Source organism: Cyanistes caeruleus, unplaced genomic scaffold (genome assembly GCF_971803275.1).
Source record: "Cyanistes caeruleus unplaced genomic scaffold, bCyaCae1.hap1.1 HAP1_SCAFFOLD_76, whole genome shotgun sequence".
Lineage (NCBI taxonomy): Eukaryota > Metazoa > Chordata > Aves > Passeriformes > Paridae > Cyanistes > Cyanistes caeruleus.
In genome coordinates, this window is record NW_028255888.1 from 2,031,874 (window position 1) to 2,050,435 (window position 18,562).

The 18,562-nt window shown below is 40.1% G+C and overlaps 1 protein-coding gene across 1 annotated transcript in view; it reads left to right on the plus strand.

Moving 5' to 3' along the window:
* Window positions 1-18,562, plus strand: part of LOC147646935 (uncharacterized) — a 592,289-nt gene that overhangs the window by 92,960 nt on the left and 480,767 nt on the right. The window lies entirely within an intron of this gene.

An 18,562-nucleotide genomic window follows, 5' to 3' on the forward strand; every position in this document is an offset into this window, starting at 1 on the left:
CCAGCTGCAGCTTCTCTTGGCTTCCCACACTGTGACTGCAGCACAACTCCTGCAGCAAAGCAGGACAAATATTTGAAGAACTTGACAACTTGTTCTTTCTTTTCCTTGTGGACAGGGGAGTTGTGCCATTGGTAAGGTTTTCACTGTTACTCTTCTAGCCAAAGAAAACATGATGAGGTACCAGGAATTGTTAGGGAATACAAGCCTGGCTGAATGTGGAGAAAGAATCTCCAGGGTGTGCAACCAGCAGTGGAGAGCTGATCATTCCAAATGCCCCATGGACATCTTGAAAGTGATCTGGAACATGAAGATTGGCTGACAGAGAGAGTTTGTTTCTGTGTTCAGTTTAGATGATTCTCCATCTCTTGCAGTGGTAGAAATCAAGAGCACAATCAGTTGATGATAAGCATCTGAACATGATAAGCTGGACCTCTCTGGATGACAGAAAGAATGTGAAAAGGAGAAATGCAGGGAATGACTTGGTGAACTTTGTATATAAGAAGGTACATTTTTTCCTAATAATTTCCAATTCATTCCCTTTGTTTTATCCTTTTAAAAAGGCCAATTGCATCTCAGATTCCCCATGAAATGAGAACCCTGAGCTTGTGGAACTGCCTGAAAGGTGCCCTGTTCCTTTTTCTTCTGCTGCTCAGTAGAAACAGTGAAGTGAGTTGGGGAGTTCTGTTTTTCCTTTCTCCTGGTCGATATTTTCATTTTATTTGCCACTGTAAAGGCAATTTCTGTGATGGCCTCTGTCAGTTGATTCTATTTCAGCAGCAGCAGCAGCAACAGGGCTGTGTTTGAGCACTGCAAATGTGACCTGTGTGGCTTTAATTCTCTTTGATTTTGTGCTCAGGGAGTTGGGAGCATTTGGAGATCTACTACTCATGAGGCCTTTTTAACAAGCAGTCCGAGTTCCCTGTCAGAAAAGCACAGTGGGTAGCACTGATTGAAAGAGGCAATTGCAGCTGTACTGCTAAAATTCAAGTGGCAAGCAGAAGAGGGGCAAGATCAGCTGGGATCCACAATTGCCAAGGCCAAGGCACCAACAGCCTCCTGCTGTCACCTCAGGGTGAGCAAAACAGCGCTGAAAACAGCGCTGGAACCCGATCCTTTCTTCCTCTGAGGGCTGGCTGAGGGCAGCAGAGGCGGGCCTGAGGAATCAGGGCTGTTTGTGGGGGATTGTTGCTGTAGTCCAGAATTGCCCTGGCAAAAGGCCTGGGAAGCCGAGGCAGGAGCAGGTGGGAAGGGCCGGCGCTGCTGCTGCTCGTGGCCGGGAGCCCCGGCCGGGCCGGGCCGGCGCCCGCTGCGCTGCGGCTGCTGCTGCTGCCAGAGCCGGGCGGGACTCGGGGACAGGGAATGGACACGGGGGGACAGCAAAGGCCTTGGGGGCTGCAGGGATGTTGGTGCTCGGGCCAGCGCCAGCACAGAGCTTCAGCCTGCAATGAACCCCGAGGGAAACGCTGGGGAAAGGCTCCATTCAGCCTTTGTTTACTCGTCGCTATGAAGGGACCGAAATAAAAGGAGAAAGAGCAGGGCCCGACCCCTTCTCCTTTGGGAGGAGCCCCGCGCCTGGAGCTGAGAGGGGCCGTGAGGAAAAATGAGGGGCCATGAAGGGCTTTGAGAGGCCATGAGGGACCATGAGAGGTTTTATGGGGCCATGAGAAGTTCTATGGGGCCATGAGGGGCCATGAGGGGCCATGAGGAGCCTCAGCCCTGGCAGGAGGAGGTCCCACCATGTCCCCAGGGCAGGGCCGCCGTGAGGGGCCGCGAGTGTAGACGTGGCAGCAGAGCGGGCTTGGGGCGCCTCTGGGAGGGGATGAGACCCTTCCCCCGCTCCAAACCACACCAAACCCGGCATTAACAGGATTTTCCGTCTTTAGAATCCACTGGCAACTTGGAGTTGAGTGTCCAGTTTAATTCTGGTGGGAAAAACAAGGGAATTTTCCCAGTGTGTGACATCCAGCCATTGTTATTTATGTCTAAGATTTAAAAGTCTTGACAATGAAAAGTAATACTTAAAAATAATAATAACAACAACAAGAACAAGAAATAAAGCCCCGAATCCCAACAATCAGCTCAGAAACATGTTTTTGTTTGTAGTAATAGAGTAGTACTAAAGAAATAAATGAAAGCGATTTAATTTGTAATTCAGACAAAAGATGTTTCATCTTTTTCCAAGGTTCTGGTCCCCTTCCTCCAGGGTCATTTCCTTTACTCAGCCACTTTCTAATAGCTAGAAGGGAGTTAAGCACACAGGAAAAGACAACAGCTCCTGTTTCCAAGATTAGCAGCCACCACTCCAGGGACCCTGAATTGCCCCCAGGCACGTGTGTGCACTTGAAGGGTGAGCAGGTTTTGGGGACAGAGATCTCAAACTCCTTCTAAGGCTGTGAGAAACCCACAAGTGGCAAAGTATCATTGTGGGTCAGCTCCTGCTGAAATTCCATTCCCCCACACCCTCCAAATGAGCAGGTAGTGCTGGGCTCCGGCAGGGTTCTGTTTTGAGTGCCTTGTGCTCCCTGGCATGGAAGTGACCCTATGAACTCTGGTATTGATGGATTGTGGTATGGCTGCTGAAAGAGGAGGGGGAATCTCAGGAGACAGGAAAATCTCTCGTTCTCCCTTCTCCCTGCAGAACCCCCTCTCCAAAGAGAAATGCCTGTGCCGGGTTTCCATGAGACCCCTTCCCTCAGGCCAGTGTCTGAGCCATTGTGTGGTCTGCAGGAGCCAAAGCCAGAGGAGTCCCAATATCAGTCACCCCACGGTCCCCACACAGCAGGAGAAAGCACTGCTTGCAGTGGGGCTGCTGATCTGTGATCCATCCTGGTTCCATCCACCCCACTCCTCTCAGCCACACGCACCAGAAGGATCCCAGGAAAGCCACAGTGCTCTACCAGATGTCAGGAGCACTCCCTGCTGTGGCCTCAGGGATGCTGGGTGACCTCGTCAATGAGGATCTGTGGCTGGTGATGGAATGTGTGGATGGAGGCCCTTGACAGGAGGTTGTTGGACACACGCATGGGGCTGAAGGAGAGATGGCAGCTGTTAGTCGGGAGGGCAGGGACCCCGCTTGTGAGTCCATTGCCTTGGACACCTTCAGCCACAAGATGTCCAAGAAGTCACACAAAACTTCTTTCCCCCAAATTCCAGCTTTATGTACAGTTACAGCAGAGAACGTTGCTTGTATCTAGAACTAGAACAAAGATCCCAGATGGAACAAGCCTTGCTGGTTATAGTCAGAAGCATCAGTGACCAAAAGTTGTATTTCCTTTGCTTTGGTCACTTCTTTGTTCCTTCTCAGTGTTCAGGCTGGGCTGTGGGGTGTCCTCATTTGCTGCATTTTCTGAGCTCCTCTTGGATCCTTTGAGCAATAGGTTGTGCCCTCTGAGGATCCTTTGTGCTCCTTGGTGACCCAGGAGAACCTTGCAGGCAATTTTTGGGGGAGCTGCTGCTGTGATGTCACAGGAACGTTGCCGTGTCCTTGTGGTGTTCCCGTTGCTGTGGGGCACAGAGGCCTCAGTGTCAGAGTGGCTCTGGGCACCTGCTCATTGCCTGAGGATCCTCCTGCCCGAGGCATTCTCAGCAGCCAGCCCAGCCCCTGATGGGTGTCCTTCTGTCCTTGCAGGGGGACAGAGAGTCTGCAGACATGTGCAGCACAGCCAAAATGATCCAGCAAGTGGTTGTTGCAGTTTGCACTCTGGACTCTGTGGCTTCTTATGGGTATTTTTTAACCCACTGGGCCCCTAAGTCGAGGATTTCCCCAGGTGCACCATGTGTGCCTTTGGGATTGCTCTGGGCCTTTTGTTCTTTCACTGGAACGAAGGTGATTTTGAATGAAAATTGCCATTAAGATGCCATTTATTTGGGAGAGCTCCTCCCAACAACTTCTTAAAAAAGGGGTTGTTTGTAGCCAGCAGGGTGTGCACAGCATTTGGAATGGAGCCTGGGGAGGTTCTGTTCCCCGAGAGTCTGTGGCAGCAGATCCTGGAACTCCCTCTGTTTGCTCACCCAGCCAAAAACTGGACACAGCCTTATATTTTGTGCTGTTCTTTTGCTTGCTGTGTGATCCAAAAGGACTATGACTCCAGGAGGGAAGTTGTGAAAGTAAAATGCTCTCTCTTGGCATTAACTTGTTGTGTGGGATTTTCCAGCAGAGGCAGCTTTTTCTCCTAACAGCATCTGGTTCAGGTGAAGGTCCCCTCACACATGGATACTGGGAAGCTCCTTCTTCAGTGGGCAGGAAAAAAACCTTTGGTGTTCAGAGATCCCAGCTGTTCCCTTTCAACACCAGTATGAGCCCAGTAAGCTCCAGTATGATCCTTGTCACATGGCAGCACTCCCAGGATGGTCCCATTTGCCTCGGACTAGATCAACCCAGTCAGTCCCAGTATGATGCCTTTGGCTCCCAGCACGCTCCCAGTTGCTCCCAGTCACCCCCAGTATGGGGGATGATGTGCATGGTATGTTCCCAGTCATTCTCAGATACTCCCAGTATGAGTCCAGTCACTCCCAGTATGATCCAAAACTGGATTGGTGGGAGGCTTCATGGAATCCTGGAGACCATTGTGACACTCTAGGGCCCCATGGAACCATGGTGACAGCAGGTTGGCTGGGAGTGTTGATGTGCTGCAGGGTAGGAGGGCTCTGCACAGGCAGCTGGACAGGCTGGATCCAGGGCCCAAACCCAACAAGGTGAGGTTTAACAAGTCCAAGTGTCGGGTCGTGCACTTTGGCCCCAACGACCCCTGCAGTGCTACAGGCTGGGGACAGAGTGTCTGGACAGCAGCCAGGCAGAAAGGGACCTGGGGCACTGATGGACAGCAGGCTGGGCATGAGCCAGCAGTGTGCCCAGGTGGCCAAGAAGGCCAATGGCTCCTGTCCTGGATCAGGAACAGTGTGGCCAGCAGGAGCAGGGCAGGGATTCCTCCCCTCTACTCTGCACTGTGTCCAGTTCTGGGCCCCCAATTTAGGAAGGTCATGGATGGGCTGGAGCGTGTCCAGAGAAGGGACAAGGCTGGTGAGGGGTCTGGAGCACACAAGTCCTGTAAGTGATAGTAAAAGGTCTCAAAATGTTAGATAATTTGGGGACTTATAAAGTTAGTTAGGTTTGGAAAGGCCTTGGAAAAGTAGGCCCTGGGAAATGTTAGGCCTTGTACTTGGTAAAAATCAGGTCAAAATTACACGTGTGTAATCAGTAGATGATCATGATACAATTGTTAGATGTGATTAGCTGTAATTATTGTTTAAAGAACGTGAGGAACAATGTTAGGGGGCTGGAGCGGATCAGGAGCAATCCATGCTTGGGTAAAAACAATGCATACAATAGAACAATGTAAGTTTAATAATTAATATGTGAGTTATATAATTCTAGACTATGAAAATATGTTCAACTCAAAACCAAGATGGGAGAGATTTGGGTATGTGTACCCCTGACACCCAGATCACTTAATAAAGCACCCGCATATAATCATCTGTGATTATGTGTGTTCCTGAACGCTAACAATTTAATCAGATTTTACTGGAATTTTCTGAGATATTTGTGGAATTTTGTGTAATAATTGTGAAATTTTGTGGGATGTTTCTGGAATTTTGCGGGATTTTTGTGGAATTTTGTGGGATATTGAGGAGACTTGAAAAATTCTGAGGGATTTTTCTTCGATTTTGTGGAAATCTGTGAAGATTTTGTGGGATGTTTCTGGAATATGGTATGGTTCTGAAAAGATTTAGAAATTTTGTTGGGATGTTTGTGGAATTTTGTGGGATTTTTCTGGAATTTTCTGGGATGTTTCTGGAATTTTGAGGAATTTTGACTAGACATGAAGAATTTTGAGGTATTTTTCTTAGATTGTGTGGAAATTTGTGGAGATTTTGTGGGATGTTTCTGGAATGTTGTGCGATTTTTTTGAAATGTTGTGGAATGTTCTGGAATTTGGTGAGATTTTGAGAAGACTTGAAGAATTTTGAGGGATTTTTCTAGGATGTGTGGAAATTTGTAAAGTTTTTGTGGGATGTTTCTGGAATTTGGTGGGGTTTTGAGAAGATTTAAGAAGTTTGTTGGGATGTTTGTGGAATTTTGTGGGATTTTTCTGGAATTTTAAAGGACTTCGAAGAGACATGAAGAATTTTGAGGTATTTTTCTTAGATTGTGTGGTAATTTGTAAAGATTTAGTGGGATTTTTCTGGAATTTGCTGGAGTGTTTGTGGAATTTTGTGGAAATTGGAAAAGTTTTTGTGGGATGTTTGTGGAATTTGGTAGGGCTTTGAGAAGATTTAGGGAGTTTGCTGGGATGTTTCTGGAATTTCGTGGGATTTTGACTAGACTTGAAGAATTTTGAAAGATTTTTCTTCGATTCTGTGCAAATTGAGGGATATATTGTAGGATGTTTCTGGAATTTGGTAGACTTTGAAGAGACATGAAGCATTTTAGAGTATTTTTCTTAGATTGTGTGGTAATTTGTGGAGATTTTGTGGGATATTTCTAGAATTTGAAAGACTGAGGAAACATGAAGAATTTTGAGGGTTTTTCTTAGTATGTGTGGAAATTTGTGAAGATTTTGTGGGATATTTCTGAAATTTGGTGGGGTTTTGGGAAAATTTTTCTGGAATTTGGTGGAATGTTTGTGGAATTTTGTGGAAATTTTTGTAGAATTTGTGTGATGTTTTTGGAATTTGGTGGGATTTTTGAGGGATTTTGTAGGATCTTTCTGGAATTTGGTAGACTTTGAGGAGACGTGAAGGATTTTGAGGTATTTTCATAGATTGTGTGGTAATTTGTGGAGATTTTTGTGGGATGTTTCTGGAATTTGGTAAGGTTTTGTGAAAATGTAAAGAATTTTGTGGGAGGTTTCTGGAATGTTGTGCGATTTTTTTGAAATGTTTTGTAATGTCCTGGAATTTGGTGAGATATTGAGGAGACTTGAAGAATTTTGAGGGATTTTTCTAGGATGTGTGGAAATTTGTAAATATTTTGTGCGATGTTTCTGGAATTTGAGGGAGTTTCGCAAAAATGTAAAGGATTTTGTGAGAGATTTCTGGAATTTGGTAGGGTTTTGAGAAGACTTAGGGAGTTTGTTGGGATGTTTGTGGAATTTTGTGGGATTTTTCTGGAATTTGGTGGAATGTTTGTGGAATTAGGTAGGGTTTTGAGAAAACTTAGGGAGTTTGTTGGGATGCTTGTGGAATTTGGTGGGATGTTTCTGGAATTTTGAAGGACTTTGAGAAGATTTAGGGAGTTTATTGGAATGTTTGTGGAATTTTGTGGGATGTTTCTGGAATTTGGTAGGGTTTTGAGAATATTTTTCTGGAATTTTGTGGGATGTTTGTGGAATTTTGTGGAAATTGGAAGAGTTTTTGTGGGATGATTCTGGAATTCGGTGGAGTTTTGCGAAATTGTAAAGAATTTTGTGGGAGGTTTCTGGAATGTTGTGCGATGTTTTTGAAATGTTGTGAAATGTTCTGGAATTTGGTGAGATTTTGAGGAGACTTGAAGAATTTTGAGGGATTTTTCTAGGATGTGTTGAAATTTGTAAAGTTTTTGTGGGAAATTTCTGGAATTTGGTGGGGTTTTGAGAAGGTTTAAGGAGTTCGTTGGGACGTTCATGGAATTGTGTGGGATGTTTGTGGAATTTCGAAAGACTTTGAGGAGACATGAAGAATTTTGAGGTATTTTCCTTAGATTGTGTGGTAAAGTTTTTGTGGGATGTTTCTGGAATTTGGTGGGGTTTTGAGAAGACTTAGGGAGTTTGTTGGGATGTTTGTGGAATTTTGTGGGATGTTTCTGGAATTTTGAAGGAGTTTGAGGAGACATGAAGAATTTTGAAAGAGTTTTCTTAGATCGTGTGCAAAGTGGAGGAGATTTTGTGGGATGTTTCTGGAATTTGGTAGACATTGTAGAGACATGAAGCATTTTGAGGTATTTTTCTTAGATTGTGTGGAAATTGGTGGAGATTTTTGTGGGATGTTTCTGGAATTTGTTAGGGTTTTGAGAAGACTTAGGGAGTTTGTTGGGATGTTTGTGGAATTTTGTGGGATTTTTCTGGAATTTGGTGGAATGCTTGTGGAATTTTGTGGTAATTGGAAAAGTGTTTGTGGGATGTTTATGGAATTTAGAAGGACTTTGAGAAGATTTAGGGAGTTTATTGGGATGTTTGTGGAATTTTGTGGGATGTTTCTGGAATTTGGTAGGGTTTTGAGAATATTTTTCTGGAATTTTGTGGGATGTTTGTGGAATTTTGTGGAAATTGGAAGAGTTTTTGTGGGATGATTCTGGAATTTGGTGGAGTTTTGCGAAAATGTAAAGAATTTTGTGGGAGGTTTCTGGAATGTTGTGCGATTTCTTTGAAATGTTGTGGAATGTTCTGGAATTTGGTGAGATTTTGAGGAGACTTGAAGAATTTTGAGGGATTTTTCTAGGATGTGTGGAAATTTGTAAAGTTTTTGTGGGAAGTTTCTGGAATTTGGTGGGGTTTTGAGAAGGTTTAAGGAGTTCGTTGGGACGTTCATGGAATTGTGTGGGATGTTTGTGGAATTTCGAAAGACTTTGAGGAGACATGAAGAATTTTGAGGTATTTTTCTTAGATTGTGTGGTAAAGATTTTGTGGGATATTTCTGGAATTTGGTAGGGTTTTGAGAAGACTTAGGGAGTTTGTTGGGATGTTTGTGGAATTTTTTGGGATGTTTCTGGAATTTTGTGCGATTTTGACCAGACTTGAAGAATTTTGAAAGAGTTTTCTTAGATCGTGTGCAAATTTGTGGAGATTTTGTGAGATGTTTCTGGAATTTGGTCGACATTGTAGAGACATGAAGCATTTTGAAGTATTTTTCTTAGATTGTGTGGAAATTGGTGGAGATTTTGTGGGAGGTTTCTGGAATTGGGTAGGGTTTTGAGAAGGCATGAAGAATTTTGATGTATTTTTCTTAGATTGTGTGGTAATTTGTAAAGATTTTGTGGGATATTTCTGGAATTTGGTAGGGTTTTGAGAAGACTTAGGGAGTTTGTTGGGATGTTTGTGGAATTTTGTGGGATTTTTCTGGAATTTGGTGGAATGTTTGTGGAATTTTGTGGTAATTGGAAAAGTGTTTGTGGGATGTTTCTGGAATTTAGAAGGACTTTGAGAAGATTTAGGGAGTTTATTGGGATGTTTGTGGAATTTTGTGGGATGTTTCTGGAATTTGGTGAGATTTTGAGGAGACTTGAAGAATTTTGAGGGATTTTTCTAGGATATGTGGAAATTTGTGGAGATTTTTGTGGGATGTTTCTGGAATTTGGTAGGGTTTTGAGAAGACTTAGGGAGTTTGTTGGGATGTTTGTGGAATTTTGTGGGATGTTTCTGGAATTTTGAAGGACTTTGAGGAGACATGAAGAATTTTGAGGTATTATTCTTAGATTGTGTGGTAAAGATTTTGTGGGATATTTCTGGAATTTGGTGAGATTTTGAGGAGACTTGAAGAATTTTGAGGGATTTTTCTAGGATGTGTGGAAATTTGTGGAGATTTTTGTGGGATGTTTCTGGAATTTGGTAGGGTTTTGAGAAGATTTAGGGAGTTTGTTGGGATGTTTGTGGAATTTTGTGGGATGTTTCTGGAATTTTGAAGGACTTTGAGGAGACATGAAGAATTTTGAGGTATTTTTCTTAGATTGTGTGGTAAAGATTTTGTGGGATATTTCTGGAATTTGATAGGGTTTTGATAAGACATAGGGAGTTTTTTTGGGATGTTTGTGGAATTTAGTGGGATTTTTCTGGAATTTTGTGGAATGTTTGTGGAATTTTATGGAAATTGGAAGACTTTTTGTGGGATGATTCTGGAATTTGGTGGAGTTTTGTGAAAATGTAAAGAATTTTGTGGGAGGTTTCTGGAATGTTGTGCAATTTCTTTGAAATGTTGTGGAATGTTCTGGAATTTGGTGAGATTTTGAGGAGACTTGAAGAATTTTGAGGGATTTTTCTAGGATGTGTGGAAATTTGTAAAGTTTTTGTGGGAAGTTTCTGGAATTTGGTGGGGTTTTGAGAAGGTTTAAGGAGTTCGTTGGGACGTTCATGGGATTGTGTGGGATGTTTGTGGAATTTCGAAAGACTTTGAGGAGACATGAAGAATTTTGAGGTATTTTTCTTAGATTGTGTGGTAAAGATTTTGTGGGATATTTCTGAAATTTGGTGAGATTTTGAGGAGACTTGAAGTATATTGAGGGATTTTTCTAGGATGTGTGGAAATTTGTGGAGATTTTTGTGGGATGTTTCTGGAATTTGTTAGGGTTTTGAGAAGATTTAGGGAGTTTGTTGGGATGTTTGTGGAATTTTGTGGGATGTTTCTGGAATTTTGAAGGACTTTGAGGAGACATGAAGAATTTTGAGGTATTTTTCTTAGATTGTGTGGTAAAGATTTTGTGGGATATTTCTGGAATTTGATAGGGTTTTGATAAGACATAGGGAGTTTTTTTGGGATGTTTGTGGAATTTAGTGGGATTTTTCTGGAATTTTGTGGAATGTTTGTGGAATTTTATGGAAATTGGAAGACTTTTTGTGGGATGATTCTGGAATTTGGTGGAGTTTTGTGAAAATGTAAAGAATTTTGTGGGAGGTTTCTGGAATGTTGTGCAATTTCTTTCGAATGTTGTGGAATGTTCTGGAATTTGGTGAGATTTTGAGGAGACTTGAAGAATTTTGAGGGATTTTTCTAGGATGTGTGGAAATTTGTAAAGATTTTGTGGGAAGTTTCTGGAATTTGGTGGGGTTTTGAGAAGGTTTAAGGAGTTCGTTGGGACGTTCATGGAATTGTGTGGGATGTTTGTGGAATTTCGAAAGACTTTGAGGAGACATGAAGAATTTTGAGGTATTTTTCTTAGATTGTGTGGTAAAGATTTTGTGGGATATTTCTGAAATTTGGTGAGATTTTGAGGAGACTTGAAGTATATTGAGGGATTTTTCTAGGATGTGTGGAAATTTGTGGAGATTTTTGTGGGATGTTTCTGGAATTTGTTAGGGTTTTGAGAAGACTTAGGGAGTTTGTTGGGATGTTTGTGGAATTTTGTGGGATGTTTCTGGAATTTTGAAGGACTTTGAGGAGACATGAAGAATTTTGAGGTATTATTCTTAGATTGTGTGGTAAAGATTTTGTGGGATATTTCTGGAATTCGGTGAGATTTTGAGGAGACTTGAAGAATTTTGAGGGATTTTTCTAGGATGTGTGGAAATTTGTGGAGATTTTTGTGGGATGTTTCTGGAATTTGGTAGGGTTTTGAGAAGACTTAGGGAGTTTGTTGGGATGTTTGTGGAATTTTGTGGGATGTTTCTGGAATTTTGAAGGACTTTGAGGAGACATGAAGAATTTTGAGGTATTTTTCTTAGATTGTGTGGTAAAGATTTTGTGGGATATTTCTGGAATTTGGTAGGGTTTTGATAAGACCTAGGGAGTTTTTTTTGGTTGTTTGTGGAATTTAGTGGGATTTTTCTGGAATTTTGTGGGATGTTTGTGGAATTTTGTGGAAATTGGAAGAGTTTTTGTGGGATGATTCTGGAATTTGGTGGAGTTTTGCGAAAATGTAAAGAATTTTGTGGGAGGTTTCTGGAATGTTGTGCGATTTCTTTGAAATGTTGTGGAATGTTCTGGAATTTGGTGAGATTTTGAGGAGACTTGAAGAATTTTGAGGGATTTTTCTAGGATGTGTGGAAATTTGTAAAGTTTTTGTGGGAAGTTTCTGGAATTTGGTGAGGTTTTGAGAAGGTTTAAGGAGTTCGTTGGGACGTTCATGGAATTGTGTGGGATGTTTGTGGAATTTCGAAAGACTTTGAGGAGACATGAAGAATTTTGAGGGATTTTTCTTAGATTGTGTGGTAAAGATTTTGTGGGATATTTCTGGAATTTGGTGGGGTTTTGAGAAGACTTTGGGAGTTTGTTGGGATGTTTGTGGAATTTTTTGGGATGTTTCTGGAATTTTGTGCGATTTTGACCAGACTTGAAGAATTTTGAAAGAGTTTTCTTAGATCGTGTGCAAATTTGTGGAGATTTTGTGGGATGTTTCTGGAATTTGGTAGACATTGTAGAGACATGAAGCATTTTGAGGTATTTTTCTTAGATTGTGTGGAAATTTGTGGAATGTTTCTGGAATTTGTTAGGGTTTTGAGAAGACTTAGGGAGTTTGTTGGGATGTTTGTGGAATTTTGGTGGATGTTTCTGGAATTTTGAAGGACTTTGATGAGACATGAAGAATTTTGATGTATTTTTCTTAGATTGTGTGGAAATTTGTGGAGATTATGTGGGATGTTTCTGGAATTTGTTGGACATTGTAGAGACATGAAGCATTTTGAGGTATTTTTCTTAGATTGTGTGGTAATTTGTAAAGATTTTGTGGGATGTTTCTGGAATTGGGTGGAGTTTTGTGAAAATGTAAAGAATTTTGTGGGAGGTTTCTGGAATGTTGTGTGATTTCTTTGAAATGTTGTGGAATGTTCTGGAATTTGGTGAGATTTTGAGGAGACTTGAAGAATTTTGAGGGATTTTTCTAGGATGTGTGGAAATTTGTAAAGTTTTTGTGGGAAGTTTCTGGAATTTGGTGGGGTTTTGAGAAGGTTTAAGGAGTTCGTTGGGACGTTCATGGAATTGTGTGGGATGTTTGTGGAATTTCGAAAGACTTTGAGGAGACATGAAGAATTTTGAGGTATTTTTCTTAGATTGTGTGGTAAAGATTTTGTGGGATATTTCTGGAATTTGTTAGGGTTTTGAGAAGACTTAGGGAGTTTTTTGGGATGTTTGTGGAATTTTTTGGGATGTTTCTGGAATTTTGAAGGACTTTGAGGAGACATGAAGAATTTTGAGGTATTTTTCTTAGATTGTGTGGTAAAGATTTTGTGGGATATTTCTGGAGTTTGGTAGGGTTTTGATAAGACTTAGGGAGTTTTTTTGGTTGTTTGTGGAATTTAGTGGGATTTTTCTGGAATTTTGTGGAATGTTTGTGGAATTTTGTGGAAATTGGAAGAGTTTTTGTGGGATGATTCTGGAATTTGGTGGAGTTTTGCGAAAATGTAAAGAATTTTGTGGGAGGTTTCTGGAATGTTGTGCGATTTCTTTGAAATGTTGTGGAATGTTCTGGAATTTGGTGAGATTTTGAGGAGACTTGAAGAATTTTGAGGGATTTTTCTAGGATGTGTGGAAATTTGTAAAGTTTTTGTGGGAAGTTTCTGGAATTTGGTGGGGTTTTGAGAAGGTTTAAGGAGTTCGTTGGGACGTTCATGGAATTGTGTGGGATGTTTGTGGAATTTCGAAAGACTTTGAGGAGACATGAAGAATTTTGAGGTATTTTTCTTAGATTGTGTGGTAAAGATTTTGTGGGATATTTCTGGAATTTGTTAGGGTTTTGAGAAGACTTAGGGAGTTTGTTGGGATGTTTGTGGAATTTTTTGGGATGTTTCTGGAATTTTGTGCGATTTTGACCAGAGTTGAAGAATTTTGAAAGAGTTTTCTTAGATCGTGTGCAAAATTTGTGGAGATTTTGTGGGATGTTTGTGGAATTTGGTAGACATTGTAGAGACATGAAGCATTTTGAGGTATTTTTCTTAGATTGTGTGGAAATTTGTGGGATGTTTCTGGAATTTGTTAGGGTTTTGAGAAGACTTAGGGAGTTTGTTGGGATGTTTGTGGAATTTTTTGGGATGTTTCTGGAATTTTGTGCGATTTTGACCAGACTTGAAGAATTTTGAAAGAGTTTTCTTAGATCGTGTGCAAATTTGTGGAGATTTTGTGGGATGTTTCTGGAATTTGGTAGGGTTTTGAGATGAAGTAGGGAGTTTGTTGGGATGTTTGTAGAATTTTGTGGGGTGTTTCTGGAATTTGGTAGGGTTTTGAGAATATTTTTCTGGAATTTTGTGGGATGTTTGTGGAATTTTGTGGAAATTGGAAGAGTTTTTGTGGGATGATTCTGGAATTCGGTGGAGTTTTGCGAAATTGTAAAGAATTTTGTGGGAGGTTTCTGGAATGTTGTGCGATTTCTTTGAAATGTTGTGGAATGTTCTGGAATTTGGTGAGATTTTGAGGAGACTTGAAGAATTTTGAGGGATTTTTCTAGGATGTGTGGAAATTTGTAAAGTTTTTGTGGGAAGTTTCTGGAATTTGGTGGGGTTTTGAGAAGGTTTAAGGAGTTCGTTGGGACGTTCATGGAATTGTGTGGGATGTTTGTGGAATTTCGAAAGACTTTGAGGAGACATGAAGAATTTTGAGGTATTTTTCTTAGATTGTGTGGTAAAGATTTTGTGGGATATTTCTGGAATTTGTTAGGGTTTTGAGAAGACTTAGGGAGTTTGTTGGGATGTTTGTGGAATTTTTTGGGATGTTTCTGGAATTTTGAAGGACTTTGAGTAGACATGAAGAATTTTGAGGTATTTTTCTTAGATTGTGTGGTAAAGATTTTGTGGGATATTTCTGGAGTTTGGTAGGGTTTTGATAAGACTTAGGGAGTTTTTTTTGGTTGTTTGTGGAATTTAGTGGGATTTTTCTGGAATTTTGTGGAATGTTTGTGGAATTTTGTGGAAATTGGAAGAGTTTTTGTGGGATGATTCTGGAATTTGGTGGAGTTTTGCGAAAATGTAAAGAATTTTGTGGGAGGTTTCTGGAATGTTGTGCGATTTCTTTGAAATGTTGTGGAATGTTCTGGAATTTGGTGAGATTTTGAGGAGACTTGAAGAATTTTGAGGGATTTTTCTAGGATGTGTGGAAATTTGTAAAGTTTTTGTGGGAAGTTTCTGGAATTTGGTGGGGTTTTGAGAAGGTTTAAGGAGTTCGTTGGGACGTTCATGGAATTGTGTGGGATGTTTGTGGAATTTCGAAAGACTTTGAGGAGACATGAAGAATTTTGAGGTATTTTTCTTAGATTGTGTGGTAAAGATTTTGTGGGATATTTCTGGAATTTGTTAGGGTTTTGAGAAGACTTTGGGAGTTTGTTGGGATGTTTGTGGAATTTTTTGGGATGTTTCTGGAATTTTGTGCGATTTTGACCAGACTTGAAGAATTTTGAAAGAGTTTTCTTAGATCGTGTGCAAATTTGTGGAGATTTTGTGGGATGTTTCTGGAATTTGGTAGACATTGTAGAGACATGAAGCATTTTGAGGTATTTTTCTTAGATTGTGTGGTAATTTGTAAAGATTTTGTGGGATGTTTCTGGAATTTGGTGGAGTTTTGCAAAAATGTAAAGAATTTTGTGGGAGGTTTCTGGAATGTTGTGCGATTTCTTTGTAATGTTGTGGAATGTTCTGGAATTTAGTGAGATTTTGAGGAGACTTGAAGAATTCTGAGGGAATTTTCTAGGATGTGTGGAAATTTGTAAAGATTTTGTAGGGTGTTTCTGGAATTTGAGAAAGTTTTACAAAAATGTAAAGAATTTTGTGGGAAGTTTCTGGAATTTGGTAGGGTTTTGAGAAAAAATGAAGAATTTTGAGGTATTTTTCTTAGATTGTGTGGAAATTTGTGGAGATTTTGTGGGATGTTTCTGGAATTTGGTAGGGTTTGAGAAGACTTAGGGAGTTTGTTTGGATGTTTGTAGTTTTTTTTGGGATTTTTCTGGAATTTGGTGGAATGTTTGTGGAATTTTGTGGTAATTGGAAAATTTTTTGTGGGATGTTTCTGGAATTTGGTAGGGTTTTGAGAAGATTTAGGGAGTTTGATGGGATGTATGTGGAATTTTGTGTGATTTTTCTGGAATTTGGTGGGATGTTTCTGGAATTTTGTGGGATTTTGACGAGACTTGAAGAATTTTGAATGATTTTTCTTAGATTGTGTGCAAATTGGTGGAGGTTTAGTGGGAAGTTTCTGGAATTTGGTAGGGTTTTGAGAATATTTTTCTGGAATTTTGTGGGATGTTTGTGGAATTTTGTGGAAATTGGAAGAGTTTTTGTGGGATGATTCTGGAATTTGGTGGAGTTTTCCAAAAATGTAAAGAATTTTGGGGGAGGTTTCTGGAATGTTGTGTGATTTCTTTGAAATGTTGTGGAATGTTCTGGAATTTGGTGAGATTTTGAGGAGACTTGCAGAATTTTGAGGGATTTTTCTAGGATGTGTGGAAATTTGTAAAGTTTTTGTGGGAAGTTTCTCGAATTTGGTGGGGTTTTGAGAAGGTTTAAGGAGTTTGTTGGGACGTTCATGGAATTGTGTGGGATGTTTGTGGAATTTCGAATGACTTTGAGGGGACATGAAGAATTTTGAGGTATTTTGCTTATATTGTGTGGAAATTTGTGGAGATTTTGTGGGATGTTTCTGGAATTTGGTGGAGTTTTGCAAAAATGTAAAGAATTTTGTGGGAGGTTTCTGGAATGTTGTGCGATTTCTTTGTAATGTTGTGGAATGTTCTGGAATTTAGTGAGATTTTGAGGAGACTTGAAGAATTTTGAGGGAATTTTCTAGGATGTGTGGAAATTTATAAAGTTTTTGTGGGAAATTTCTGGAATTTGGTGGGGTTTTGAGAAGGTTTAAGGAGTTCGTTGGGACGTTCATGGAATTGTGTGGGATGTCTGTGGAATTTCGAAAGACTTTGAGGAGACATGAAGAATTTTGAGGTATTTTTCTTAGATTGTGTGGTAAAGATTTTGTGGGATATTTCTGGAATTTGGTAGGGTTTTGAGAAGACTTAGGGAGTTTGTTGGGATGTTTGTGGAATTTTTTGGGATGTTTCTGGAATTTTGTGGGATTTTGACCAGACTTGAAGAATTTTGAAAGAGTTTTCTTAGATCGTGTGCAAATTTGTGGAGATTTTGTGGGATGTTTGTGGAATTTGGTAGACATTGTAGAGACATGAAGCATTTTGAGGTATTTTTCTTAGATTGTGTGGAAATTTGTGGGATATTTCTGGAATTTGTTAGGGTTTTGAGAAGACTTAGGGAGTTTGTTGGGATGTTTGTGGAATTTTGTGGGATGTTTCTGGAATTTTGAAGGACTTTGAGGAGACATGAAGAATTTTGAGGTATTTTTCTAAGATTGTGAGGAAATTTGTGGAGATTTTGTGGGATGTTTCTGGAATTTGTTAGACATTGTAGAGAAATGAAGCATTTTGAGGTATTTTCCTTAGATTGTGTGGTAATTTGTAAAGATTTTGTGGGATGTTTCTGGAATTTGGTGGAGTTTTGTGAAAAAGTAAAGAATTTTGTGGGAGGTTTCTGGAATGTTGTGCGATTTCTTTGAAATGTTTTGGAATGTTCTGGAATTTGGTGAGATTTTGAGAAGACTTGAAGAATTTTGAGGTATTTTTCTAGGATGTGTGGAAATTTGTAAAGATTTTTTGGGGTGTTTCTGGAATTTGAGAAAGTTTTGCAAAAATGTAAAGGATTTTGTGGGATGTTTCTGGAATTTGGTAGGGTTTTGAGACGACATGAAGAATTTTGAGGTATTTTTTTTAGATTGTGTGGAAATTTGTGGAGATTTTGTGGGATGTTTCTGGAATTTGGTAGGGTTTTGAGAAGACTTAGGGAGTTTGTTTGGATGTTTGTAGAATTTTGTGGGATTTTTCTGGAATTTGGTGGAATGTTTGTGGAATTTTGTGGTAATTGGAAAAGTGTTTGTGGGATGTTTCTGGAATTTGGTAGGGTTTTGAGAAGACTTAGGGAGTTTGTTGGGATGTTTGTGGAATTTTGTGGGATTTTTCTGGAATTTGGTGGAATGCTTGTGGAATTTTGTGGAAATTGGAAAAGTTTTTGTGGGATGTTTCTGGAATTTGGTAGGGTTTTGAGAAGATTTAGGGAGTTTATTGGGATGTTTGTGGAATTTTGTGGGATGCTTCTGGAATTTGGTAGGGTTTTGAGAATATTTTTCTGGAATTTTGTGGGATGTTTGTGGAATTTTGTGGAAATTGGAAGAGTTTTTGTGGGATGATTCTGGAATTTGGTGGAGTTTTGCGAAAATGTAAAGAATTTTGTGGGAGGTTTCTGGAATGTTGTGCGATTTCTTTGAAATGTTGTGGAATGTTCTGGAATTTGGTGAGATTTTGAGGAGACTTGAAGAATTTTGAGGGATTTTTCTAGGATGTGTGGTAATTTGTGGAGATTTTGTGGGATGTTTCTGGAATTTGGTAGGGTTTTGAGAAGACTTTGGGAGTGTGTTGGAATGTTTGTGGAATTTTTTGGGATGTTTCTGGAATTTTGTGGGATTTTGACTAGACTTGAAGAATTTTGAAAGATTTTTTTTAGATCGCTTGCAAATTGGAGGAGATTTGTTGGGATGTTTCTGGAATTTGGTAGACTGAAGAGACGTGAAGCATTTTGAGGTATTTTTCTTAGCTTGTGTGCAAAATGGAGGAGGTTTTGTGCAAAGTTTCTGGAATTTGGTAGGGTTTTGAGAAGATTTAGGGAGTTTGTTGGGATGTATGTGGAATTTTGTGTGATTTTTCTGGAATTTGGTGGGATGTTTCTGGAATTTTGTGGGATTTTGACTAGACTTGAAGAATTTTGAAAGATTTTTCTTAGATTGCTTGCAAATTGGTGGAGGTTTAGTGGGAAGTTTCTGCAATTTGGTAGGGTTTTGTGAAAATGTAAACAATTTTGTATGAGGTTTCTGGAAGGTTGTGCGATTTTTTTGGAATGTTGTA